This window comes from Leptopilina heterotoma, unplaced genomic scaffold (genome assembly GCF_015476425.1).
Source record: "Leptopilina heterotoma isolate Lh14 unplaced genomic scaffold, ASM1547642v1 Lhet_120, whole genome shotgun sequence".
Taxonomy (NCBI): domain Eukaryota; kingdom Metazoa; phylum Arthropoda; class Insecta; order Hymenoptera; family Figitidae; genus Leptopilina; species Leptopilina heterotoma.
The window spans coordinates 204,856-222,466 of record NW_025110838.1 but is presented as its reverse complement, the minus strand read 5'-3'; the positions used below and the strand labels follow the sequence as shown (position 1 = coordinate 222,466).

Sequence of the window (17,611 nt, the reverse complement as noted above, 5' to 3'; positions counted from 1 at the left end):
ATTATTTTAAAAAATAAAATGCATTTTTCTAATTTCAATTATTTTCAATATCTACTAATTTAATAAAATTTCCCAAAAAGAATTCAATTATTTAAACAAAATTTTAATAAAATTGTATGTAAAAATTTAATTATTTTCATAAATAATAAAAATTTCACAGGAAGTCAATTATTTTTATAAATAATAAACATTTTTTTAGGGAATTTAATTATTTTCTTAAAAAAATAATTTAAAATTCTAGAAAATAATAATCGAATTAAAATGATGAAAATAATTTTGATGAAGTTACAGTAACAATATTTAATGATTTTATCTTTCGGTTATCTTTAATTATTATAAAACAAGAAGAAATCGATCATTCCGAGTTTTCGACTCGGAGCAATCGATATCTTCATATTTTATAGCAATACACATAAGTTGTTTAATTTAAAAATGGTTTGAATTTAAAATTTTTGAATGTCTTAATTCCTGTGGAAAATCCTGTTCCAAAATAAATAAGATTAAAAATAGAAATTGTGCAAATATTTTTCTTCTTTTTCTAAAACAAAATAATAATTTTGTTAAAAAAATTGTAATTCATAAACAAAAATAATGCGAAATACATAAATTTTCTATTTCTTAATCACAGTTGTTTAACAATTTTCTAATTTTGTTTAGAAGTAAAAAACAAAAATCTGCATTTTTGAACCAAATTCTTTATATAGAAACACTCTAAATTTGAATTAGTAAAAAATTAAAAATGTTTGTTAATTTTAATTAATGACTGATTTTTTGCTTTTGAATTAATTAATCTGACTAATAAATTAGTAGAAATTACTATTTATTAGTAAACTTTACTAATTCAAAAGTAAAAAGTCAGTCATTAATTCAAGTTAGTAATTTTTGTGGCAGAATTTGTCAAAATGGAATTTTTTTTTTGTTTATAGAAAATTAGTCAAGTTAAATTAATGGTGAAACGATTTTTCTAAATTTGGTTAAATTTTATATTTAGCGGAATTTTTACTTCCAAAATATTTTTAAAATACACATTAATTTAGATATTATTAATTATTTTTTTAATTAAAATCATTAATGATTGCTTTAATTATTATTTTCAAATTAATTATTAATATTACTTTTAAATTTACATTATTCTCATTGTAAACTAGTTTCTTTTTCTAATTCACTTTAGTAATTTTTAAAAATATTTAAACACAAAAGAATTTTCATTATTTTAAAAGTAAATTAATTTCTAATTCAGTCTGTGCCAGTTTTTAAAAATATTTAAAATTTTAAACAAGGAAAAAATTTTGTTCTTTTTTTTATTTTACTGAAAGAAACTGAATTTATTGAAAAAAATTAATTCCTATCTAAATAAATGTGAGAATTTATTTTATTTTTTAATTTAAATTAATATCTAATTTAATATTTTAATTTTTTTATAAATATTTAAACTTTTGAATCGGAAAAAAATTCCTTCATTCTAATGCTCAAAATTGAAGTTTAAGAAGTTTTGTGTCTGAAAATTTTTAAAAATATAAATAAACGTCGAAATTTTTTTAACTAATTTTAATTTGTATTTTTTTTAAATAATACTCTTTAAAAATTTTTTAAACAGAAGAAAATTTTTTTGGTATTTTTCTACGCTTAAAGAGCATTTTACTAATTTTTACAAAAATAGACTTCGATCGAATCAATTTTTACTCCAAAAATTGTAAAAATTTCCAAAAATCCTCAAAGGTTTTTCTTCTTCTGTCAGTGTAAGTGTTACTTTGAAAACAGTAAAAGTTACATACGTTATTCGTTTTCTCCGGGTATTAAAAAAAAATTAATTCTCACGCAATGATTGAAAATTTAAATAATGTTGAAATTCAGTACAGTAATTTTTTGGAAAATAACGAATGTTTCAAGTAGAAAAAAATTTGAAATCATTCGACATTTTACTGAAATGAATTTTTAATTCAATTTATATCTTAACTGCAGTAAAGGAAAATTCCGGTGAAATTTGCATAATACTGAAATAAATTAAATATAAAAAAAAATTCGCTTCCGATTTCCCTGGATTCCAGTTTTGGTTTTTTTGACAAGGAAATACAGAAGCGTTTGTGATAATTTATTGTCGCGCTAATATCGCTGTGTCGACGGTAATACTTGGAAGGTGAGCCTGCTAATTAACGAACAGGTCCAGAACATTTTTTTTTCTTGCGCTCGTTTCATTTTTTTTTTTCTCTCTTTTTTTGCGGCATATTCATTACATATTTACTTGCTCGTGAGTATTACTCAAATTATCGGACCACCCAGGGTCGATACACCTCATATTGCTTCTGAATTTTCAATGTTTTAATCTTCTGAAATCATTAATCAAATAAGTATAACACGCTTATCGTGAGATTTGATTGTTAATTTTTCCTTCTCGTTTTTCAAAAAATTCTCTTTTGGCATATTTATCACTTTGAGAAAAATTTTATTTTTGAAAGTGAATTTTTTATTCTTTGTGCGGAAATATTTGCAAATGTGCACGTTTTTAATGGTTCACGAAAAAATGGGGAAAAAAAGGAAAAAATCGGTTGGAAATAAAATGAATAGTGAAAGTTTGATATAGCACATGCTCAACGACTGATTGTTTAGGTCGTGGTTCACTAAGTTCTTACTGTTACGAACAGAAATGTACATTAATCGAGCATGCAGGAAGTCTCATTTTACGAGTGGGTCACGTCCATTATTATTTGATTTAATTCACCTTTACCTCTGATAATTATCATAGCTAGACAATAATTTCATCACTTGGTGAAATATTAATCGTTTGTAAGTTTTTCTATAACAGTCCCATAATGGAAAAGGTCACATTATAAATATCAGAAATATTTTCTTTATCTCGAACCTTTGGAGAATTGATTTTTTTCTGTGATGCAAAATAATTGTTTCGTAATTGAAAACAAATTTGATTTTCGGAGCAAATTATCGTCAGTTTTAAAGTGCAGTGGATTTTTTTTATCTCCGACTGATACTTTGTAGTGTTATGATTTTTATAGACTACTTAATTTTTTTTTTATCTTTATCGAAAAGAAAGGTAATTTTTTTTCTTTGTAAAACCACTTTTTCTGCTGCGGCGAATTTTTTTTTTGAAGAAAGAGGTCACACATGTGTTTTCATAATTTTGGAATCGTATATGTAAAGCAATAAATTAAGATTATTAAATAGGTGATAAATTAAAAATGTACGTTCTTTTAAAATAATTTTTGTTCGTTATGATAAAAGGAGACATTTTACGTAAATTTCCAGTGATTTTTAATTTTATATTTTTATTAAGAGTAAAAATAAAAATTTTATGAGAGCGAAATGAGAGCCCATTGGAGTGTGATAAAATTTTTTTTGACATTTATCCCTTTTGAAGAGAAAAATTTTATTTTTTATTATTTACTTCTTAATTACTGAGATCAAAAACTTTGCGCCTTTAAAAAATTTTTGTTTTATCTCCAGCACGTCCTTGTAGTCTTCAATTTTTTGTTTTGGTTTACATATACTCGTTTCGCAAGTGAGAATTTGTTTTTTTTAAATTGAAATTGTACCTTAAGCCTTGGATCGAATTTCGATATTTTTTGGGATATTGAATTTTTTTTTTTTTTTTTGGGTACTGAGAAAATCTTTTGAGATCTTGTAAAGGATAAAGCGTACTACTTGTGCCCTTTAGGCAAACTTAACGATTTATATCAAATAGCTTTCTTACAAGTCCAGGGAGAGAAAGTTATTGGTTTATACATAGGACATTCTTTATCTGAAAGCGTTTGAGGTTTCGAGTATATATCTGACTTTCATCCTTTTCAAAAGCAGTTTAACAGGATCGAACAAGTTTCTATAATATCAATAGTCGAGAGAATATACAGTTATATAGAAGGACATTCAGAGTCCTTGCTTATTGGAAACATTTTCTTTGATATTTTCAATTTTTTTCTTGTCTTTCTTTTCTTTCTTTCTTTTTTGGACTGCAAAAGTACTACTTCTTCCTGTGATAGAATATACTTGTCCTCGAGATCTGATACATTCACTGTCCTCGACTTTTTTTTTTTTTTGATCAAATATCCGCTTGCACTATTTTAAATCATTTAAGTTTTATATATATATATTTTGTGTCTAGAGAGAGGGAAGCCTAATTCATTCTGATGAGAATCGAGTTTGCCGATTTTAACGATTGAAGTTAATGGTGCAATCAAAAGTTGCGAGTAGGACAATCTTGACGGTGATTTATCTTCTCTATTGATTGATTTGTAATTATTTACTCCGATGCTTTTAGTAGCAGTTGAATTAGATTGACTGTAAAACGACGGAAACAACATTTCTTACACTGACCTATCCATTAAGGATTTATCAGCTGCACAAATTAGACGAAACACATTTGTTTTAATATCTTTCAAAATTTGTCATTTTATTGCAATTTATTCTACCTTCGAGACATAATTTCGCTTTTATTTTATTAGACTTTAATTTTTACAATAATAATGATAATAAAATAATAATAATAATAATTTTTTTTGGAGGAGGAGGTAAAATGCTTTATGCACTCCCTATAATAAAAATAATAATAATAATAATAATAATAATAATAATAATAATAATAATAATAATAATAATAATAATAATAATAATAATAATAATAATAATATGAATAAAAAATAATAGTTTACTGTAATAAATTATTAAATTAAAAACATTAATAAAGAGATTCAATTATTTTCATAAATAATAAAACTCATCGCAGAATTTCAATTATTTTTAATACAATTTTAAAGGAATTTCTCGAAAAATGTAATTATTGTTAAAAATTTTATTAAAATTCAACAAAGAAATTCAATTTCTCAAAAGAATTAAATTATTTTCAAAAAATTTCATGAAATTCTTTTTAACAATTCAATTATTTTTCAACATAATTTTAATAAAATTCTACGTCGAAATTTAATTAATTTCAATAATCTATCAAAATTCAATAATTTTCAATATCTACTATTTCAATAAAATTTCACAAAAGAATTCAATTGTTTAAAAAGAAATTTTAATAAAATTCGTCTCAAGAATTCAATTATTTTCAAAAGTAATCAAATTCTTTGCAAAAATTCAATTATGGTTAAAAGTTTTAAAACATGATCTTCAAAATTTCAATTATTTTTTATAAATAATAAAATTTTTCTTCAAAATTCAATTATTTTCAAAAATTTTAATAAAATTCTTGGCAAAATTTCAATTAATTTCAAAAACTTTTCTCAATTCAATCAAATTTTTTTTACAGAGATTCAATTATTTTTAATACAATTTTAATATAATTTCTCAAAAATTAAAATTATTCGTCAAAAGATTTTTAATTATCTACTTAAAAATTTGTTGATATAATTCTCTATGATTGTTCAATTTTAAAAAACATTCAATTCTTCAATAAATTCTTTATTTTTGTATTTAAATAATTGAATTCTTGTTGAATTTTCGAATAATAATTGATTCAAATATTAATTTCAGTTAGAATTTTAGATAATAATTGAATATTAAACTCTAAATTTAATATATTTAATATATTAAACTCTTAATTTAATTTTAGTAAAAATGTTTTCTAATTTGAATTATAGTGAGTGACTTTTTTCTTTTGAATTAGCAGATTTTACTAATAAATAGTCGTTTCTACTAATTTAATAGTAAAATTTACTAATTCAAAAGCAAAAAGTCAGTGACTATTTCCAATTAGTAAACATTTATACTAATTCAAATTTAGAGAGAAAGTATTATAACTGGATTTTTAGAAATAATTAAATTTTGAAAAGGTTTCAATTTATAATCTTTGAACGTTTGAATTTTTCATACTTTTAACTGAAAATTGTGTAGATTTAATTTTTTTGAAAAAGTTTAATTGAATTTTTTTGAAGTTATTTGATACTTTTATTGTCTAATATATATTTGATTGAAGAATTTTCGAATAATCGATAAAATTTCGTAAAATTGAATTGCAATCAAATGGATTTGAAAATAATTAATTTAAAGAAGAATTTCAGTTCAAAAACTCTGGAAAACAATAATTGAATTAAAGTGATGAAAGTAATTTTGAATAAGTTACAGTAAGATATCGATTGCTCCTAGTCGAAGACTCGGAGTGATCGACTTCTTCATGTTTTATAACAATTTTTTGTAAGTTGTTTAATTTCAAAAAGGTTTGAATTTAAAATTTTTGAAAATCTTAATTCTTATATTATTCAATAAATTGTTTATTTTTAAATTTAAAAAAATTTTAATTCTCCTAGAACTTTCTGAGAAGAATTGATTTAAAATTGAATTTCATTAAACATTTTATGTAATAATTAATTTTTATTCCAAAATTTAAAAAAATTATTGAATTTTGGAAGAATTGCAGTTGTAATTTTTAGAAATAGTTAAATCTTAAAGGCTTAAAATTTAATCGAGTACAAAGCTATAAAATGCTCTAAAAGAATATAAATATAAATAAATTCAAATTATTAATTATTATTTATTTGCTGTAATAAATAAAAATTATTATAAATTACGTAAATAAAACAATTAAATTACACATTTTTTCTTACTTATTTTATTTATTTTTTTTTTAAATTTATTTTTCGAGTAAAAAATATTTTTAAAACGAAAATTTAGTGAACGCTCATCAATTAAAACTGTGGCGACTGCAGTTGTAGGGAGTAGGAAATTCTTCTTTATCTCGTAAAGATTTTGACAGGGATGCTGAAAACTTGATTCTGGACCATTAACGAGAACATAACATATGAATTTTTTCTCAGTGATATATTTCCCAATTATCTCTACGAAGATTTTTCAAAGATAATAGAAAAGAGTCTATCTTGCGTGTATTCTTTTTTTTATTTGTCTCTTTATTCTTTTTTTCTTTTCTTTGAATTTTTAATGGCTGTTAAATCAGTGTTTGGAAAAATTCCTGCACCATTATTAAAATAAATTAAAATATGATTAATGTGATTTTAATAAAATGAATAAGTAATTTTTAATTTGTTAAAAATATAAGCATTTCTTTCGATTACAATTGATTCGTGTCAATATGTTTATTTTGTTCATTATTGAACTAATTTCATAATAGTAATAATAATACTAATAAAAATACGAATAGAAAAAAATAGTAAAAATAATAAGAAGGATAAAAAGAATAATAATGAAAATTATTATCATCATTAAGAATAATAGTAGTTTTAATTGATATATTTTTTTATATTATTAGTTTTATTTTTTTTTCTACCTGACTCGAAGCGATCGATTTAATGAATTATAGTATTATAATAATAATTGTAGTATTGGGTATTTAGAAACAATGTTCTATTATAAAATACTCATTTTCTGAATAAGACCTAATTTTCGAGAAAGTTAACGAGCAATCGGCTTAAACCATCGGCGAATTTCTTCATTTTCTCTGGAGGAGGTGAGCACATTGCGTGCAACATCATCTCGTCAACCTGATTGTGATCATGGTCCAGAAATCAAGCCAATCAAGTCTTAATTCCGGGAAAGAGGACACTCCTTAAGTGCCACAATGAAATTTTAGTATCGCTTGTTTCAAAGATGAAAAGTTAATATAGAACCTTTTGAAGATTATAATTAACAACAGTTATAAATCTCTGATATGTAGGTACATTTTTACTTTCTGTTTGCATCGTTTCTAGTCTCTCCCGAATGCTTTAATATTTCATTACTTTATTTATTAACCTAATTTTCTTTTCTTTTTTGCATTTTTTGGTTCTTTTATAACCTTCCATTGACACACTGTGTCATTTTGACCCAGATAAAGAATAATTTAATTTAAACAACATATTTTAAACAATAAATTCAAATTTAATTGACTTAATTTTTACTACAGGGATTATAACTAATTTTTACAAATAAAAAACAACTAACGGTACTATTTCTTAAATCGGGATTTTAAATATGAATTTATTTAGTGGGGAAATTAATTCTAAGACTAAAAAAATATCGAAAAGGAAAGTAAATTAAAAATTGAAATCTGTTTATATTAATTTTTAAACTCTAAATTTGATTAAAAATAATTGTAGAATCACTAATATTGACGAAGATTTTGAGATTCAATATGGAGACGCTACTCTTCACTTGAGAACGCCAAGGTCACCGCTAGATGACAGTTCAGTTCCTTCTTGGAATTTTTACTGACATCTGGTGGTGACCTTGGCGTTCTCAAGTGGAGAAATTAAACCACCATTTTATCTCAAAAAGTTTTTTTACTTTCAATAAAATTCCAAAAATTTTAGCGTGAAAATAATTTAAATTGTTTTAGTGCTCATTTTTAACGCTTCTTATTTTTATACAAAACATAATCATTATTTTGTTTTTATAAATAAATTATGTGCGACTATTCGAAACGTTTACGAAAATTCTACTGCGATACTTTTGATACTATTTTATATTTCTAAATTCAGTCCAACGCATTTTATTTATTATTTATTCAACGTATACTTTATATCGATGATTTAGAAAAAAAATATTTTTCCAAGCAAATTTTTTTTAGATATTTCCGCTTGGAGAATTTGTAACGAATTTTTCTGATCAACTCCTATTGTATATACAGAATGGTCTGTAAATAAAGTATTATTTTCTATGTGAATAATATTCTTTTTCTTCATAGTCGCAGATTATAAACGTTATAAACTTTACTAATTTTACTGAATTAACAATTTTTTTTTTGGTAAAAATAGATGAATTTTATTTCGGAAATATTAAAAATTAACGGAAATGGTCAGAAAAAATTTTGTTCTTGTATCGTTTAAAAACGTTTTCAACTTTATTGACTTAAAATATTTTATACTAAATTTGAATTAGTATGTCTGACTTTTTGCTTTTGAATTAGTAAATTTTGACTAGAATATTTGATACTAAATTTGAATCAGTAAAAATGTTTATTATTAATTTGAATTAGTGTGACTTTTTGCTTTTGTATCAGTAAATTTTACTAATAAATTGGTAGAAATTACTATTTGTTAATAAAATTTACTAATTCAAAAGAAAAAAGTCAGTCACTAATTCAAATTAATAAGCATTTTTACTAATTAAAATTTAGAGCTGCCTAAGTTTGAATTATAATTAAAAATCTTCCATTAATTTAAAATAGTTGACATTTTTTATTAATTTTTAGTAAATTGGCACTAAAACTTTAGCGAAAAATTTATAAACAACACTAAACGTAATAGTATACAATTTTACTAAGACGTAATAGAATTTTTTACTAATTTGAATGAATAGACAACTTTTAACTAACTGAAAGTTAGATAATAAAAATTAGTGAAATATTTTTCAGAAATAGTAAAAATTAACGGAAATGTGTATTTATCTTTCAATCGTTGATTATAAACGTTGTAAATATTTTTAAACATAATATGAAACAGTCATAATAAAAATTGATTAAAGTCTAATTATATTTATTTTAAAATTAATTAATTTTTACTAAGTTCGCTTTTTGGAAAATAGAAAAATATTAACGAAATTATATTTTTGCATTACTTTTCATGATTCTAAACAGTGAATTCAGTACATAGACTTTGAAATCGTTTATTTAAACAAACATTGGTAGAAAATTTACCAAAAGAAATTTTTATATTTTATAATTATTCTCATTCATTTTCATAAATAATCAATAATTAACGAAATAAGGCGAATCGTCGGCGTATATTTTGCTATATATGTAGTTTAGAAAGTGTTATTAAATATGAAAAAAATAAATTTAAAAAAAAATCGGTAACAAATCTTATTGGAAATTAAAGTCAAATTTTATTGATGTAAATTTAGAATTATGTATTGAGTTTATCATATGGAGAAAAATATTTTGAATTACATAATGTAAATATTTTTTCTTCTCTCTCTCTCTCTCTTTCTTCTTTTCTTGAAGATTTTATAAGCGAAGAAATATTTGGGAGAGAAAAAGAAAATTAGTCGAGTCAAGGCCCTTTAAATTACTCAAGATTACACGAAGCTGTTTCGTGGGATTTTTGTATTCGGCGGAGTTAAAGACCGGTCCCCCTTTGCGTGTAGATGCACGGCTATACAGGTGAATGACCCAACTAAGGTAAATCCCGGTTTGGGAACCCTGCTGTACGTTTAACGAACCGACTGATGAAACTTATTTCAAAAAAAAAAAAAACTATCTCGGCTCTTTTATCTTGACCACTTGTCGTATACCTATTTTATTCAACCCTCGTTTTTAAAAACCGCCTCCCTATTTTTCCGACACACATTCCACAAAAAAGGAAAAAATAAACTTCTATTGTATTGACACTTTTATGAAATTTGGGTTTTCCGTTCCCATATTAAAAGAAAAAAAATAAGGAACTGACACGACTCAAATCGCAGGTAATTTTCACCTTAACATTCTCACATATATATTTAATCCCACCGGATAAAGTTACAGTCGGGCAATAAAATTTTACAATAGGGGGACCTTTATAGGAGTCCTTTTAAAGTCGTGATTTTAAAATGGGAATTTAATTTCTTTTTTTCGGTTGCTTGTGAGTTGATGTCGCTCTGAAGTTTACATTTAATATAAACATAAATAATCTGCTATTCTCTATTTTTTATTTATTTGATTTTAATAAATTTTCAAAATTGTTTGATTTTATTTATTTAGTATAAATAATTTACTATTTCTTACTCTCTAAATATGAATCAGTTGAAATTTTAACTTATTTGATGTAAGATACTATTTTTTCGTATTAAAATGAGGGATAAAATTTAATTTATTATTGTTATTTTTTATTACATTAACAGGCTTCGCACTTATTTATTAAAACCTACTTTTTAGCTTTTTACTGTATTATTTTTTTGATTTTTATTATTTGATAATTTTTGGATTCTTTTACTTAGATTTGTGACACTAAAAGCCAATTTTTTCTTTTTTTTTTGAGAATTTGCACTACTTTAATTCCGTTAATAGTTGAAATAAAAAAATTATTGTTAACATTTTTTTTTTAAATTCTTAGTAACAATTACAAAAATTTTAATAAAACTATTATTTTTTTATTTATTAACTTAAATTAATTATTTATTATTTTAAAACCAAAAATCTGATTCAAATCAAATAGATTATTACCTTTACTTTTTCTACAGTAAAATTTATCGAAAAAAAAGAAGAATTTAATGAAGAAAGAAATTTTAAAAAGTTGAATAAAGGAAAAATTGCAGATTACGAAAAAAATGTCAATAATTAACAGAAAAGTTTGAACAAAAAAGTCTTATAGTTTTAAAAAAGTGTGTTTAAAACTAAAAAAAAAAATTTTACATTTTTCACTATGATGTATAATGATATTTGAATAGACAGCAGCAGCTGGTTTACATCACAGTCAATTATAATATTTCCGTAGCGTTAATACAGATTTTTCAATTTTTGCATTTGTAATTCTCAAGGAATTTAACTTGTTTAATGTTTTAGAAGAAATAGAAAAAAAAGAAAAGGAAAAAACGTGTTAAACTCGTTACAAATAATTTTAGAATCTTAAGCAATACTAACATATCGTATGTGTATAAATTTATTGGTTAAATTGTAGATATACGTTTTGAAATAACTTATCACTCGAAATTCAAATGAACATGAACAAAACTAGTATATATCTAACTAATTTCTTCAATATTTGTCGATTGCGCGAGAAAGGATATATTTATAATTTTTTTTTACTCTTTCTCTCTTTCTCTCTCGTATTTTCATTAGGAGAGAAAATGTCAAGATTTAAATATTTTCAAGTTTTATTGATAACGAAAGAAATGTACTGTAATAATTTTTATTTTTTTTTTGTTTGTTTCAGGAATGGATATAATTGGATAATATTGAATAATATTTAAATCATTGGAGTTTAATTCAAGGTATGAAAAGTATATTTAAATTATTATTAACATGAATTCTGAACTGTATCAATTTAAAATTTCGTAGGTAAAATGAAATTTTTATCTGTTCTGGGAACTTTTTCAACATAAAATTTAAATTAAATTTGAATGTACAAAAATCTAAAAATTTTGTTCATTTGTTTTTTTGTTATTGTTAATTTAGGGTTGCCACAGGTGAGGGAAATCCAGGGAAAGTAGAATTGGTCAGGGAAATCAGGAAAAAGTCAGGGATTTTTATTAAAGTCCTGGAAAAAATTAAATTTGCATTTTTTAATATATATTTATAATTAATTATTAAAAATCATGGATTTATAGAAGAATTTTACTTAAAAACACTAAAAAAATTGAATTTTAGAAAAGTTTTAAAAATTAAAAAAAAATTCTTCTCAAAATTTCAATTATCTTTAAAAATAATAAAATTCTTCTCCAAAATTCAATTATTTTTATAAATAATAAAAATCCCACATAGGAATTCAACTATTTACAAATTTTTTATAAATTTCTTCGCAATAATTCAATTATTTTCATAAATATTAAATTTTCTACAGGGATTCAATTATTTTCATAAATAACAAAACTCATAATAGAATTTCAATTATTTTTAATACAATTTTAACTGAATTCCTTGAAAAATGTAATTTTTCTTGAAAATTTTATTAAAATTCGTCGAAAAAATTCAATTATTTAAAAATTTGTTGATAAAATTCTTTATCAGAATTCAATTTTGAAAAACATTCATTTATTCAATAATTTTTCATTTTTGTATTTAAATATTGAAATAACTTCTACGTCCGAGTTTATTTTATTAAATTAATAGGTAAAATAACTTTTTACACGAATACATTCGGACAAGTGGTTTTTAATATATAAAATGCTCCAACGTTTCGAAATCAATACGATTTCTTCATCAGGGAGTCAATAAAATGTTTTACATTACATGTCAAAAGAATTAAAAGATTTTTAATCCGAAAATTGGAATGTAACATTTAGAGTTAGTAACAAGGAAACGTACTCCATTGTTAAAAACAATCATATAAATAATAAAAATAATACACAAAACAAATAAATAAACAATAAAAGAACAAAAATTATCAACAATTTACAATGAGAAAAACCACTGAAAATAAAATAAAATAAATGAAACAGGTGTAAATTGTGAAGTCAAAATTGAAACTGAAACTTGAAAACTTAAAACTGTATTTAAATAATTGAATTCTCGTAGAATTTTCTAATAAAAATTGTTTTAAAAATGAATTTTAGTTAAAATTGTAGATAATAATTGAATATTAAAAAGTATTATACATAATTTTTTAGAAATAATTGAATTTTTAAAAAAAATTATTTTAAGTTTTTAATTTTTAAATATTTAATTGAATAATTTCTGAATTTCGTAAAAATTTCCTAAAATTAAATTGTGAACAAATGAATATTATTAAATATTAAAAATCATTGAATTGTGGGAAAGTTTTTAAAATAATTGAATTATTGCGAAGAAATTTATTAAAAATTTGTAAATAATTAAATTCCTGTGAAATTTGTATTATTTTTAAAAATAATTGAATGTTTGCGTAGAATTTTATTAAATTTGTTTTGTAATAAAATTGAATTCTTTTGAAAAATTATATTAAATTAAATAGATATTAAAAATTATTGAATTGAGGGAAATTTTTTGAAAATAATTGATATTTTGCCAAAAATTTTATTAAAATTTTTAAAAATAATTAAATTCTTCAAAAAATGTAATTAAAAATGTGTTGAAAATAATTATTAAATTGTAATAAACAAATTATAGATTTTTAAAAATAGTTGAATTCTTTTGAAGAATTATCTTTAAAAATAATTGCATTTTTTGAGAAATTCATTTAAAATTGTATAAAAAATAATTGAAATCCTGAGACGATTTTTATTATTTATAAAAATAATTAATTGAATTCCTGAGAAGAGTTTTATTACTTATAAAAATAATTGAATTCTTACGACGAATTTTATTACATTTTTTTTAAATAATTGAATTCTTGCGAAGGATTTTATTAAAATTTTTGTAAATAATAAAATTTTTTTTTGAAAAATTTTATAGAAGTTTAAATTATTATAAAACATGAAGATATCGAGTGTTCCGAGTCGAAGACTCGGAGTGATCGCTATCTTCGTGTTTTGTAATTATATTCTTAAAATTTATTGAATTTTAAAAGATTTAAATTTTAATTTTTAAAAGAAAAAAATTATTGATGTTTTTAAATAATTTTACAATGAAAGAAAAAGTTAAAATTTTGTCTGGGAATCAGGGAAAAAAATTAATTTTTTGTAGCAACCCTGTAATTATTAATTTGTTAATTGTTTCTTTTATTATTTGTTTTTTACTTCATTGTTTGTATTTAAATATAAAATAATTTATGATGAATATAATAAAGTAAAAATTAAATTTTTTTTCCTCAACAAAAGAGCGGCAGGTTTTATATTATATATATATAAATATATACGTGTTAGGAATCAAAATTTTTCTTCAATAGAAAGAAAAACGTTGAGAATAATATTTCTGATCGTGAGTGGGAGCGTCTTTGCAAAAGGTCTCTGTCTTTTTCTTTCCCACTCTTCTTTCATGGAAAACGAGGACGATCAACTCACAATCGATTGACCGAATCGAATTAAGTACTCCTGTCTTTTCTTTTTTTTCGCCGTAAATTTAATAGAGATAGAACATTACAGGAATATGTAATAAAATACGTATATTGTCGATGCTGAATTCATTTATCGACAAATAATAATTATAATTCCACGTTTTTTTAGAAAAATTGTGAGAAAACGTTTTTCTTTTTTCCTGATAGATAATGAACTTCTTTTCCTTTTACGTAATAACAATGTTTATTCATTTAGTTTATTTATATTGTCTTAATTTTTTATTTCATTTTAAGGAAAAGTTTATTAATTTAAAATAAAGTTTTTGCTTAATTTTTTTTTGTAATTAAAATCCAAAAAAAAGGAAAAGTAGAAAAAGAATTTTGACATTTTATTGATTAAAGATTGAAAAGAGTAAAGTAAAGAAAGTTGAAAAAAGCAAATGTTTTGAGAAAAATATAATTTTCCTTGACAATATTTGCCGGTGGAATGTAAATTTTCCTGCTTTGACTTGTGACTTAAAAAAAAGGAACATAATACAGATATTTTCTTTTTTTGTTCTGAATATTATATTTTAAAAGTGCTTGCACAACCTGTAAATGAAATTATTGTTGCGGTAGAGTTAAAAATGTTTTATCGTCATTTTACGAGCAATCTTCCCATCAGACATTGGCTTTTGACACCTGATCGATTTTCTAGGGTAAAAGAAAAAAGTTTCTACCAAAATAGTTCGTGTTCTCACAGGGAAAAAAGGAATAAATTGACTTTTACTATTTTCATGAATAGTAAAATAGTACTTGGAATTTTTATGCAGTTTTTAAATTTTTTATTGCAGTTCCGATTTCGAGTAAATTTTTTTGTTTGCCTAGAAAATTTTTACCAATTCTGTATAGCAAATACTTTTGTGATGTTCACATAATTTATGATTAACAATTTGGAAGAAAAAAAATATTTTTGCGCATTTCTGCCAATTTTTACTATTCCGGAAAGAAATTTTAGGATCTACTGTACAGTAAAAATAGTTTTACTATGTAGTAAAATGCTTTTGAATAAAAAATCATCTTTTTCGTTTTTCTTCTTCTTCTTCTTTTTAAAACTTTGTGAATATAAGATGTCAGAGCACTTTTTTTCCTGCCTTCAAAATTTTTTTTCTTCTTAACGAAAGAATATTTTGAATTTATTCTCCATAAAACTTTGAATGAGTATAATGATTTTTAAATTCTGATGTTGAAATGTAATTCAGCGACCTCAAAAGTAGCGGCAAATCTTGTTCGTCTTCTTTTTCTTCTTCTTCTTTTTCTCTTTTTGGCTCTACCTACCCAAATGACAGTTACCGTTAAAAATCTAATTTTTAACTGAATTGTTCTTCAACCGCATTTTTTAATGAACCGAAAGATTAAATTAACCTATTATTAAATTATTCGTCTGACAAATTATTGACATTTGAATTTTCTTGACTGCTGGAGTCGAACTAGATCCGTAAATCCAGTAAAAGTCCGTAAATTTGCTTTAATTCCTTAAAAATTAGTTTTTTTTTTAAATCGTTCGTAAAGTCCGTAATTTGTATGAAAAAATACGAAAAGTCCGTAAATTGTACGATATTCAATTAATTATAAAAATAATGAATTTTTAGTAGAATTTTAGTTAAAAAGACTAATAAAAATTGAATTTTGGAGAAGTTATTTGCAAAAATTGAATTATTTTCAACAATAATAAAATTCTTCGGAACAATTCAATTATGTTCAAATTTTTTTTTCAATTCTTATAAAAATTTTAATTATCTTCATAAATAATAAAATTCTTCTCTGAAATTCAATTATTTTCAAAAATTTTTGGCAAAATTTCAATTATTTAAAAAGAATTTTCCTCAATTCAGTGATTTTTAATATCTACTATTTTAGTAAAATTTTTCAAAAGAATTCAATTATTCAAAACAATTTGTGATAAAATTCTACATAAACATTTAATTATTTTCATAAATTAAAAAATTTAATTTCGCAGGAATTAAAATATTTACAAATTTTTTATAAATTTCTTCGCAATAATTTAATTATTTTCATAAATATAATAAAATTTTTAACAGGGATTCCTTTTTTTTCATAAATAATAAAAATTTCATAGGAATTTAATTAGTTACAAATTTTTTATCAATTTCTTCGCAATAATTCAATTATTTTCATAAATAAAGAAAATATTTTTAGGGAATTCAATTATTTTCAATTATTTTATTATTGCAGAATTTCAATTATTTTTAATACAATTTTAATCAAATTCTTTGAAAAATGGAATTATGTTTAAAATTTTTTTTTTAAATTCGTTCAAAGAATCCAATTATTTAAAAATTTGTTGATAAAATTCTTTACAAACATTTAATTATTTTCATAAATAATAAAAATTTTATAGGAATTCAATTATTTACATTTTTTTTAAAAATTTCTTCACAAAAATTCAATTATTTTCGTAAATAATAAAATTTTTCAGGAATTCAATTATTTACAAATTTTTCATAAATTCATCACAACAATTCAATTATTTTCATAAATAAAAAAATTCTTTTTAGGAATTCAATTATTTTCAGAAATAATGAGACTCATTGCAAAATTTCAATTATTTTCAATACAATTTTAATCAAATTCCTCGAAAAATTGAATTATAATTATTGTAAAAATTTTATTAAAATCCGTCAAAAGAATTCAATTATTTAAAAATTTGTTGAGAAAATTCTTTAGAAGACTTCAATTTTTAAAAACATTTCATTATTCATTAAATTATGTATTTCTGTATTTAAATAATTAAATTCTCGTGGAATTTTCTAATAGAAATTTATTTAAAATTGAATTTCAGTTAAAATTTTAGATAATTGAATATAAAAAGCATTACAGCATGCATTTTTGGAAATAATTGAATTTTGAAAAGGTTTCAATTTAAATTCTTTGAAAATCTGAATTTTTCATACTTTAAACTAACAATTCTGTAGATTTAATTTTTTTGAAAAAGTTTAATTCAATATTTTTTAAAAATTATTTGCAGTTTTTATTTTCTAATGTATATTTAATTGAAGAATTTCTGAATAATCGAAATTTCGTAAAATTGAATTGTAAACAAATGTATTTGAAAATTCTCAAAG

At 22.1% G+C, this 17,611-nt stretch overlaps 1 protein-coding gene across 10 annotated transcripts in view; it reads left to right on the top strand.

Annotated features, from left to right (window-relative positions):
• Nucleotides 1-17,611, top strand: part of LOC122509963 — a 253,775-nt gene that overhangs the window by 98,992 nt on the left and 137,172 nt on the right. For 8 of the 10 annotated variants that reach the window (XR_006302396.1, XR_006302397.1, XM_043624351.1 and 5 more), the window contains one exon: nucleotides 11,790-11,847. The exons of the other annotated variants lie outside the window; for them this stretch is intronic. The gene's annotated coding sequence lies outside the window, so the exon portion shown is untranslated. The remainder of the gene's footprint in view (nucleotides 1-11,789; nucleotides 11,848-17,611) is intronic. 10 annotated transcript variants of the gene reach the window in all.